The sequence below is a fragment of the Podarcis gaigeae genome (assembly GCF_964106915.1).
Source record: "Podarcis gaigeae genome assembly, chromosome: 4".
In the NCBI taxonomy this organism is placed as follows: Eukaryota; Metazoa; Chordata; class Lepidosauria; order Squamata; family Lacertidae; genus Podarcis; species Podarcis gaigeae.
Window position 1 is genome coordinate 80,753,610 of NC_139677.1, and position 10,098 is coordinate 80,763,707.

Genomic DNA, 10,098 nt, shown 5'->3' on the forward strand with positions numbered 1-10,098 from the left:
TTTTCTTGAGTGCATTCGAGTTTGAATACAACCAGCTTGCCCTGGTGTGGAGATGAAAGCAGTTCTTATTGTGCTGCTGTGGGCACTTAGTGCCTATCAGAGAAAAGGGGACCATTCTAGCATGATGTTTGCCCACTCATAATGTGTAAATGGATTCCTGTTATATGTTACTACTTGGCAGTTGTTGATTTTTAGATTCCAGGTCCCCACTTTTCCATATCAACACTTCCAACTACTCTGAAATATCTGTATAGGCAGATTTTTCTTGAGGAAGGGATATGATGCATTTGAGGGACTCTTTTGAGGATACCTGCCAGAGATGATGGGTGTATGCACATCTTTGTAACAGAGAGTCAGTATGGTTGAGCAGTTAGAGTGGTGGACTAGGAGACCAGGGTTCAAATCCCCACTTGGCCATGAAACTCACCAGGTGACTTTGGGCCACTCATTGACCCAGTCTCAGCCTACCGTACCTCACAGATTTCTTGTGGGGATTACATGGGGAGCAGGAGAACCATATCCACCACCTTAGGCTCCTTAGAGAAAAAGGTGGGAAATAAATAAATGCCAAGGGGGTGGAGGGCATACCAGTGTAAAAAAATATACATTGCCTGGATTCTATACCACGATCTCTGCTGATCTGTCAGCAGGAAATCTAAATGAATCTAAACCAACCAGAACCATACCTCTGCACAAGAGGGTGTTATAAGCAGACATGGGGTAACCCTGCAGTTTGCAGAAGTACAGAAAAAATGTGGGGAGAATATTCCACTAATAGCTTATGAAGGCTGATCATGGCTAGTACCCATGAAATGCTGACTGGTTGTTTTTTTTTGGGGGGGGGGGAATGGAGTGAAATGCCTGGATAAGAAGGATGAAGGAATCCAAGAATAGCCCTGCTGGGTGAGGCCAATGGCCTACCTGCTCCAGCATCCTTTTCTCAGAGTGGCCAACCAGAAGCCTGCGAGCAGCACCAGAACACAACAGTGCAAGGAAGAAATGCACAATATGGAAGGAGTAGAAGGAACCCACACAATGTCTAGATAGGTCATTTCATGTTTCACACTGAGAAGCTATTTATAAATATTGCCAGGGATGGAAGTAAGAGCTGCCCAAAAAAATCCACTGAGAACTGTGTGTGCTCAGTGGGCACAGACTGCTGGCTAAACTTTTGGGGCAGAGGGAATGAAAAACCAGAGGGGGGGGGGGAATGGAATGGAGTGGTTGGAATCCTGAACAGAAGTATTACACTTCAACACTATATTATCTGCTTGTATATATACTAATAGTTGTCAAAACCTAGACCCCCATATCCCAGAAATCGGCTCTTATTGGCACAAATGGTGTCTAAAGCCAACCCTGCCAGGTAGTACACTGCCACCACTCCTTAAGCCCAACCAACCTGGGCCAGGAGACTCCCATGGCTTACCAGACACTGGTGTGGTGTAGTGGTTAAGAGCGATAGACTCGTAATCTGGGGGACTGGGTTTGCGTCTCCGCTCCTCCACATGCAGCTGCTTGGGTCAGTCACACTTTTTTGAAGTCTCTCAGCCCCACTCACCTTGTTGTTCTTTAGTTGTTTAGTCGTGTCCGACTCTTCGTGACCCCATGGACCAGAGCACGCCAGGCACTCCTGTCTTCCACTGCCTCCCGCAGTTTGGTCAGACTCATGTTTGTAGCTTTGAGAACACTGTCCAACCATCTCGTCCTCTGTCGTCCCCTTCTTCTTGTGCCCTCCATCTTTCCCAACATCAGGGTCTTTTCCAGGGAGTCTTCTCTTCTCATGAGGTAGCCAAAGTATTGGAGCCTCAGCTTCACGATCTGTCTTTCCAGTGAGCACTCAGGGCTGATTTCCTTAAGAATGGATACATTTGATCTTCTTGCAGTAGTCCATGGGAGTCTCAAGAGTCTCCTCCAGCACCATAATTCAAAAGCATCAATTTTTTGGCGATCAGCCTTCTTTATGGTCCAACTCTCACTTCCATACATTACTACTGGGAAAACCATGGCTTTAACTATACGGACCTTTGTTGGCAAGGTGATGTCTCTGCTTTTTAAGATGCTGTCTAGGTTTGCCATCGCCTTTCTCCCAAGGAGCAGCTGTCTTTTAATTTCGTGACTGCTGTCACCATCTGCAGTGATCATGGAGTCCAAGAAAGTAAAATCTCTCACTGTCTCCATTTCTTCCGCTTCTATTTGCCAGGAGGTGATGGGACCAGTGGCCATGATCTTCGTTTTTTTGATGTTGAGCTTCAGACCATATTTTGCCCTCTCCTCTTTCACCCCCATTATAAGGTTCCTTAATTCCTCCTCACCTTCTGCCATCAGGGTTGTGTCATCTGCATATCTGAGGTTGTTGATATTTCTTCCGGCGATCTTAATTCCGGCTTGGAATTCATCCAGCCCAGCCTTTTGCATGATGAATTCTGCATATAAGTTAAATAAGCAGGGAGACAGTATACAGCCTTGCCGTACTCCTTTCCCAATTTTGAACCAATCAGTTGTTCCATATCCAGTTCTAACTGTAGCTTCTTGTCCCACATAGAGATTTCTCAGGAGACAGATGAGGTGATCAGGCACTCCCATATCTTTAAGAACTTGCCATAGTTTGCTGTGGTCGACACAGTCAAAGGCTTTTGCATAGTCACCTTACAGAGTGTTTGTTGTGGGGGAGGAAGGGAAAGGAGAATGTAAGCCGCTTTGAGACTCCTTCGGGTAGTGATAAAGCGGGATATCAAATCCAAACTCTTCTTCAAAGATTCCAGAGAAGCAAAAGTTAAAAACCAGATTCTGCTTCCTAAGCCTTAGGTTACCAGCTTACTCAGTGTCATATAACCCAGAGGTTAGGGCCAGATACAGTACCAAGACTTTACCTAAACAGACAGACACCAGTTTTAAATGAAGTGGGTTTATTTTAAAGGGATAGGGTAAAAATGAAGTAAAAATAGCAGTAGTACAAAGCATTACAGCTACAATGGTTCCCCAGGACCAGTCAAAAGGCTTGGTAGCTAGAAACATCTTTCTCTGGTCTGTGTGCATTCTCACAGACTTCTTACAGCTGAAATCACTTCCCAGTTAGCCTGTTACGGCTTTGGCCTTGAAGCACAGTAGCACAAGCTAGCATAGGTGCTCCAACTTGATGAAACAATTCCAGTTAATGGGGGGGAACTCTTGCAGAGACCAGCTTTTACACAGGCCAAAGTAGGAAAGCCATTTTCTTGGCAATAGTCATCTTGGTTCTGAGTGCTGGTCCTTAGATAGCCAAAACAATAAAATTCAAGTACAATGAAGAGTTACTAGCATGTTTGTGGGGAAACCCTGAGGGTTGCAGAAGCAGAAAGCAAAAAACATTAAGGAGGGGGTGTAAATGGGTAACCCCCTCTATAAAGAGTTCAATAAGAACTGAACGTGCTCAGTGGCAGCAGAACGCTATCTGGTGGGCGATGGAGGACACACAGAAAACAAAACAGAGTGATGGAATGGACTGAAATATTGAACAAAGCACTCAATAGTGCAACATTCTGTTGCAGACCCAATGTAGTTCACTAACATGTTTTGTTGAACTGGAAGTATTCCAACCAGAAGATTTATTACCTTCTGCCTCAGTAGTCCTAGTATACAAACTGCCTAGATGGCTGTCTTGTGTGGTTAAAAAACAACAGCTAAAAAGTGAAGTACATACATGTTTTATTAATAAACATAATTAATTGGAGACTCTCTTGTTTCCTTGTAAGCATTTCTAGCATAGGAATAGCAAAAATCTTTTGATAGACAGTGATGGCTCTGTGGTAAGTATTGACAGGATGCTTTTTCTATCTTGATCACACAAAGGCCATATCAAAGAAAAAGCAGAGGAGGACAGGTAATAAAGAATGCCTCTATTTAAGAAAGTAATACTGTATTCTGAAGGTGATTGTTTCATGTGTATGATCTCAATGTGTGCAAACTATAAGTAGTAAACAGTATGATTCAAGAGACTACACATTGGAATAATAAAATTGAATCAAATTATCTACCACACAGGCTTCTTTGTAAGTGAAACTATTATTGACTAAATACAGTTTATCTGTTTTAAATATTTTTTTCTTCTCTCAAAAACAAAGACCAGACAGCAAAGTTAACAACAACAACATATGCCACATCCGCATGAAAAAGCGGATGTAATTTAAAAATCCCTATAAATTTATTTACATTAAAAATAATACTCCTTCAGCTAAAATCTGTAATCCAGAGATTAAAATTGGTACTGATTCTCCGGCCATCACTGTCACTACAGCCTGTCTTCTCCTCGTTAAAACAGAATTTCACAACAGGCTTGATCTTTATTGGCAAGAAGGTATTTAACATAAGTTTCCTCTCAGCGGGTGTATTTATTCTGTTTCAGAACTTGAAATATAAGTTTGAATGTGCATAGCAAGTTTCATTTAAAAAAACAACTACATTACATTTCTATCTTTCTCAACCTGGCACACATGGTTCTCTCCCCATTCTCTCCTCAAAACAACCATGTAATGTAGGTTAGGCAGAGTGAAGGTGAATAGCACAAGTTGAGCTTCGTAGCGGAGTGATTTGAACCCAGGTCTCGCAGGCCCAAGTCTAACCACAACACTAAAGAAAGATGTTGCATTACAAACAAATATTGCTGAATAATTAAACCAAGGCTTGACATTGCTTACCCAACATACTATAAACATAGCATAATCAGCTTTAATATTGATTAACACAGCAAAAAGGATTCTTGGAATTTTTAGTTTCTTCTGCTTATCTATATATGTGAGGAACAATTTTGCCAATAATCGCTCATTATGCCATTTGGAGTTGTGCATGTCATAGTGAAGAGCTGCAAAATTCAGGGCATTTGTACATAACAGTTTTTACCAGGAAATAGACAGCAAAACAACCTTTGGTCAAGTTCAGGTACATATTATTTCCAGTGTCAAACTTTCATTATTCTGGGGGCTATAAATTTGGCAGTGAGCAAATTAAGCATTTGCTCCCTCCTAAATGGTCCAACCAGGCTGTATGCTCATTGGCTTTCAGATTTCATGGAATTTTTAAAGTGTCAGTTGGGGATGTGGAAATGGTAAGAGAAAACTGGTTTGCTTGAGTTCCTAACATGTCCCTAAGCAGCTGAGTGACAGGCTTGCTGAATGGAGGCTTTGACAATTCTTAGATTAATCCCTACTGCCAAGCCAGTCTTTACTTCTTTTGTGGTTTGGGGTATTTTTCAAAGAGACAGACAGATGCCAACAACAACTAGTGAACCTGAATGCACTTGACTTCTTAGTATGTACCAATACAGTTTCCAGATTGGTTTATGATATTGTTACATGGCTGTGCATTTTATCAATGGCCAATAATTGAATTTATAACAAGGTATTGATGAAAGTGCAGAACCTGACAAATGTTCCAGGTGTGTATTTTCAGTGGCTTGCTATTTTCTGGTAGGTAACTCGTGGAAGTAATGATGAGAAACTGTTGTCATCTCTTGAGAACCTTCCCAGTATGTTCTACTGCATTTAGCGGTTCACCTCTCTCTTTCTTAGTTGTCTGTATCAGGGACAGGATATGGAAAACCTGGTGTCAATCCAGACAATACTGGAATAGAAGTTTGTGGTAATACCCATATATTCAGTTCACCAATAACATAGGATTCAGGCTCCTTAGTTATGCAAGTTTGCAGTTTGGGGTGCTTCTGCATCCATTATTGTACACAGACTTTCCGGAAGTGGTGTAGGTTATGAGCTGATAAGACTGAATCTGTAGTAAGGATCAAAGGAAGAACAATAATTATTCATGCCTCTTTAACCTCTCTAGAATTCATGATTGATTACTTACCCCTGAAGGCTGTACACATCCCCCCCCCCCCGCCCCAGTAATTGCTTGAGAATAGTTCTACAGTCAAAGTATATTTCTCTAGTCCACTTTAAAGTCCCTGCAGAGTAACTTCCAGAAGGAAAGAATCCAAAAGCTGCAGGTAGTGTGGTCATACCTTGACCAGCCATACCTTGGTTAGGGCAAGTCAGAATGTCACAAAGCCAATATTTCAAGTTCTTCATAACTTTTCATCAGGTTAGCTGTTGAGCAAACTGGATAGGGGAGGGGTGTTTGAAGACGCTGGACATGTATAACAAGCTTAAGACACAAACTTTTCCTGCTTTAACTTTGTGATATTTTGTGTTCTAATAAAGGTATTGCAGTGCTGTGACTTTTGGGTGGTTTTGTACAGTTTTTTTTTTTTTTTTTTTTGTTTCACGGGATTTTGAAACTGAAAATGATCTGACAATGAGAATTAACATTTTTGAGCAGCGGGGTGAGGAGGGGATGATAGACCGTTGAACCTTCTGTGGGGTCTATACAGTGGAGTGCACCTCCAGGGGTAAAGTCAAACCACTGTGTTAGCAGCATGGGCAGTGTGGCATTTATATCCCACCTTTTTCTCCAAGGAGTCCATGGTTCACCCCACTCCTCAGCTAATCCCTACAACAACCCTGTGAGGTAGGTGAAGAGGTTTGACTCAAAGTTCACCCAGTGAGCTTCAAGACTTGAGTCGGGATTTGAACCCAGAGCTCCCCAGGTCCCAGTCTGATACTCTTAACCACTACACCACACTGGCTTCCTAGAGTTCTTTTGCTCTTGAGCAGCTTTATAAATTAAGTTGGTAAATAAATATGGGGAAAGCAGAATGTCCTTAGAGACGGATCTGAAATATTTTCCTAGGAGCTTGAATTTGTTTTATTCTGGATGGTTAGATTGGATGTTTTAATATGTTGTCGACCACTTTGACATGTTTTCTTTAAAATGTAAAGCGGTATAGAAATGAAATGAATAATAATAATAGTAAATTGTATGGTACAAAAAATGGCACCTAGACATTCTGTTAGGCGACCGTAACCTAACGGTCTAGTCCAGGGGTCAGCAAGATTTATCTTGCCTGGGCCAGATCGGTCCCACAAAGATCCTTCCTTGGGCCAGATCGCATGCATGCACACAATTTTCGGTGTCTGTGCATGCACAGATGCGATTTTTGGTGCCGTGGAAGCAAGTCCCTGTGCTGCACTGCGCCGGTTCAGCGCCGCACACGAGCAGGCAACTCTGTTCAGGGGCGGCTTGTGGGCTGGTCAAATGACCTCCGCAGGCCACTTCCGGCCCATGGGCCTTAGGTTGCTGACCCCTGGTCTAGCCCAACCCCCTGCAATGATTCCTGCATTCCAGGGGTTCGGACTAGACGACCCTTCAACTCTGTGATTCTGTGAACCTTGGTTTAAGGTGCCATTTGGTAGTTAGCTTATATATCTGAGTTTCTAACACTGCCTGGAATCGGAGAAAAAGACGGGATATAAATAAATATAATAATAATTACGCTGGAAGCTGTCATCCCCCAAGGCAACTATTGTCTGCACTGACTGGCAGCCATCTAGGGTTTCAGGTAGGGAATCTTTTCTAGCCATACCTGGAGATGAGGTGACTGAGCCAGAGGCGATGTGGAGACAATGTGGGGAGCGATAGGAACACTGTGTGTGTGTGTGTGTGTGTGTGTGTGTGTGTGTGTGTGATTGTGTGTGTGTGATGTGCAACAAGCTGAGTGACCTGCCTTGCCTTTCAGGGATGCTGGTGATTCGTGTGTGTGGCATCGGCCAGGCTCCCCCAGAGGCAGGACACCTCTCTCCACAGAACAGGTGGGCAGTTAACCAGCTCTGCCCTTGCTGCTGTGTTCCCGGTAGAGCATGAGACTCTTAATCTTAGGGCTGTGGGTTCGAGCCCCACATTGGGCAAAAGATTCCTGGAGTGCAAGGGGTTGGGCTAGGTGACCCTTGTGGCCCCTTTCAGCTCTACCGTTCTATGATTCTGTGACATGGGGGCAACTGGCTTACTTGGACACTACCAATGTCCACCTAGCATAGGTGCCCTTTCCCGGTTTCCAAAGCTGAAACAACAAACCTGAAGGAGTGTGCTTCAGAGAAACCCACGCTGTTTGCCACACTTTAGCTAGCCTGAGCATAGGAGTCAATTCCTAGGGGCCGAGGTCATAGAAACCTAAGAGTTGGGACACTAAGGGTCCTCTAGTCTAACCCCCTGCAATGCAGGAATCTCAACTAAAGCATCCATGATGGATAGCCATCCAGCCAGATGTAAAACAGATCAACAACTGTTTGACTTTTAGAAGACATCTGAAGGCAGGTATAGGGAAGTTTTTAATGTTTGATGTCATATGGCCGCCAGGAGCATATAACACCGATCCTAAAGGATATTCACTGGCTCCCAGTTCATTTCTGAGCACAGTTCAAAGCACTTCAAGCCCTAAACGGCCTTGGCCCACTATACCTGAAAGAGCATCTGCACTCCCATTGTTCAGCCCAGACACCAAGGTCCTCCTCTGAGGGTTTTCTGGCAGTTCCCTCACTGTGAGAAGCGAAGTTACAGGGAACAAGGCAGAAGGCGTTCTTGATAGTGGTGCTTTCCCTATAAAGGAGATATAGAACTATGTAACTTTCAGAAGACACCTGAAGGCAGTCCTGTATGGGGAAGTTTTTAATGTTTGATATTTTACTATGTTTTATAAATGCTGTAAGCCAACCACAGTGGCTGGGGCACCAACATCCCAGTTGGATGAGCGAGGTACAAATAATAAAATTATTTCTATCCCAACACCACTAATGGAGTCTGCCTTTTTCCTCTAGACATTGCCGCTGCCGTCATGAGTGGGAAGTCGCTGCTGCTGAAGGTCATCCTCCTGGGCGATGGGGGTGTTGGGAAGAGCTCTCTCATGAACCGCTACGTCACCAACAAGTTTGACTCGCAGGCTTTCCACACCATCGGCGTGGAGTTCCTCAACCGGGACCTGGAGGTGGACGGGCGCTTGGTGACCCTCCAGATTTGGGACACGGCCGGGCAGGAGCGCTTCAAGAGCCTGCGGACCCCCTTCTACCGAGGGGCCGACTGCTGCCTGCTGACCTTCAGCGTGGACGACCAGCGGAGCTTCGACAACCTGGGCCACTGGCAGAAGGAGTTCCTCTGCTACGCCAATGTAAAGGACCCCGAGCGCTTCCCCTTTGTGGTGCTGGGCAACAAGGTGGACAAGCTGGAGAGGCAGGTGATGCCCGAAGAGGCCCGGGCCTGGTGCACGGAGCACGGCAACTACCCCTACCTGGAGACAAGTGCCAAGGATGACACCAATGTGGCCGTGGCCTTTGAGGAAGGTGTGCGGCGGGTGTTGGCCGTGGAGGAACAGCTGGAGCGCTGTGTGCTGGGCAGTTCCATCAACTTGCATGCCAGCAGCAAGGCAGGCTCTTCCTGTTGCTGAACAGCCAAGGGGGTGGGTGGGAAGGGCATGTCCTGGAACGGTAAAGGCCTATGGGGAGTTGGGTGGGGGACCCTCAGGCTGTAGGCAGAATAGGGGCAGGGGGCTTAGATAAGTGTTCAAAATCCCCATGCACCAGGCATATTTTGCGACTGGTCCCGGTCCACTTGCAACCTTCTGGATGCCAGGTTGGCAATGAACATCTCCATCTGGGTGGTCCCTCCAGCTTGCTTAAGCAGGCCAGCAGAAGAGTTTATTTATTGCATTTATATCCCACCTTTTTCTCCAAGGGGTCCACGGTTCTCCGCAGTTCAGTTAATCCCTACAAAAATCCTGTGAGGTAAATGAAGAGGCTGTGACTGACTTAAAAGGTCACCTGGTGAGCTTCAAGACTGAGTGGGTATTTGAACCCAGACCGCCCAGGTCCTACTCCAACACTCTTACCACTGCACCACACTGGCTTCCTAGAGTACTTCTGCTCTGGGGCAGCTTTATAAATTAAGTCGGTAAATAAATATAGGGAAAGCAGAATGTCCCTTAGAGAAGGATCTGAAATATTTTCCTGGGAGCTTGAACTTGTTTTATTCTGGATAGTTTTATTGGCTGTTTTAATGTGTTGTTGAACACCTTGAGATGTGTTCTTTAAAATGTAAAGTGGTACAGAAATAATAATAATAATAATAATAGTAATAGTAATAATAATTTCATTTTTTAAAAGAAATGGTGCCTAGACATTCTGTTAGGCAACTGTAACCTAGATTTAAGGTGCCGTTTAGCTTATCCATCTGAGTTTCTAA

At 44.5% G+C, this 10,098-nt stretch overlaps 1 pseudogene across 7 annotated transcripts in view; it reads left to right on the forward strand.

Annotated features, from left to right (window-relative positions):
• LOC310843754 (ras-related protein Rab-9B pseudogene) overlaps nucleotides 1–9,337 on the forward strand; it is a 16,590-nt pseudogene extending 7,253 nt beyond the window's left edge. For 3 of the 7 annotated variants that reach the window (XR_014568678.1, XR_014568679.1, XR_014568681.1), the window contains exons 3-4: nucleotides 7,607–7,679; nucleotides 8,682–9,336. The product of XR_014568678.1 is annotated as a ras-related protein Rab-9B pseudogene (transcript). The other 4 variants (XR_014568683.1, XR_014568684.1, XR_014568677.1 and 1 more) reach the window with 4 other exon arrangements.
• Nucleotides 9,338–10,098: the final 761 nt, after the last annotated feature.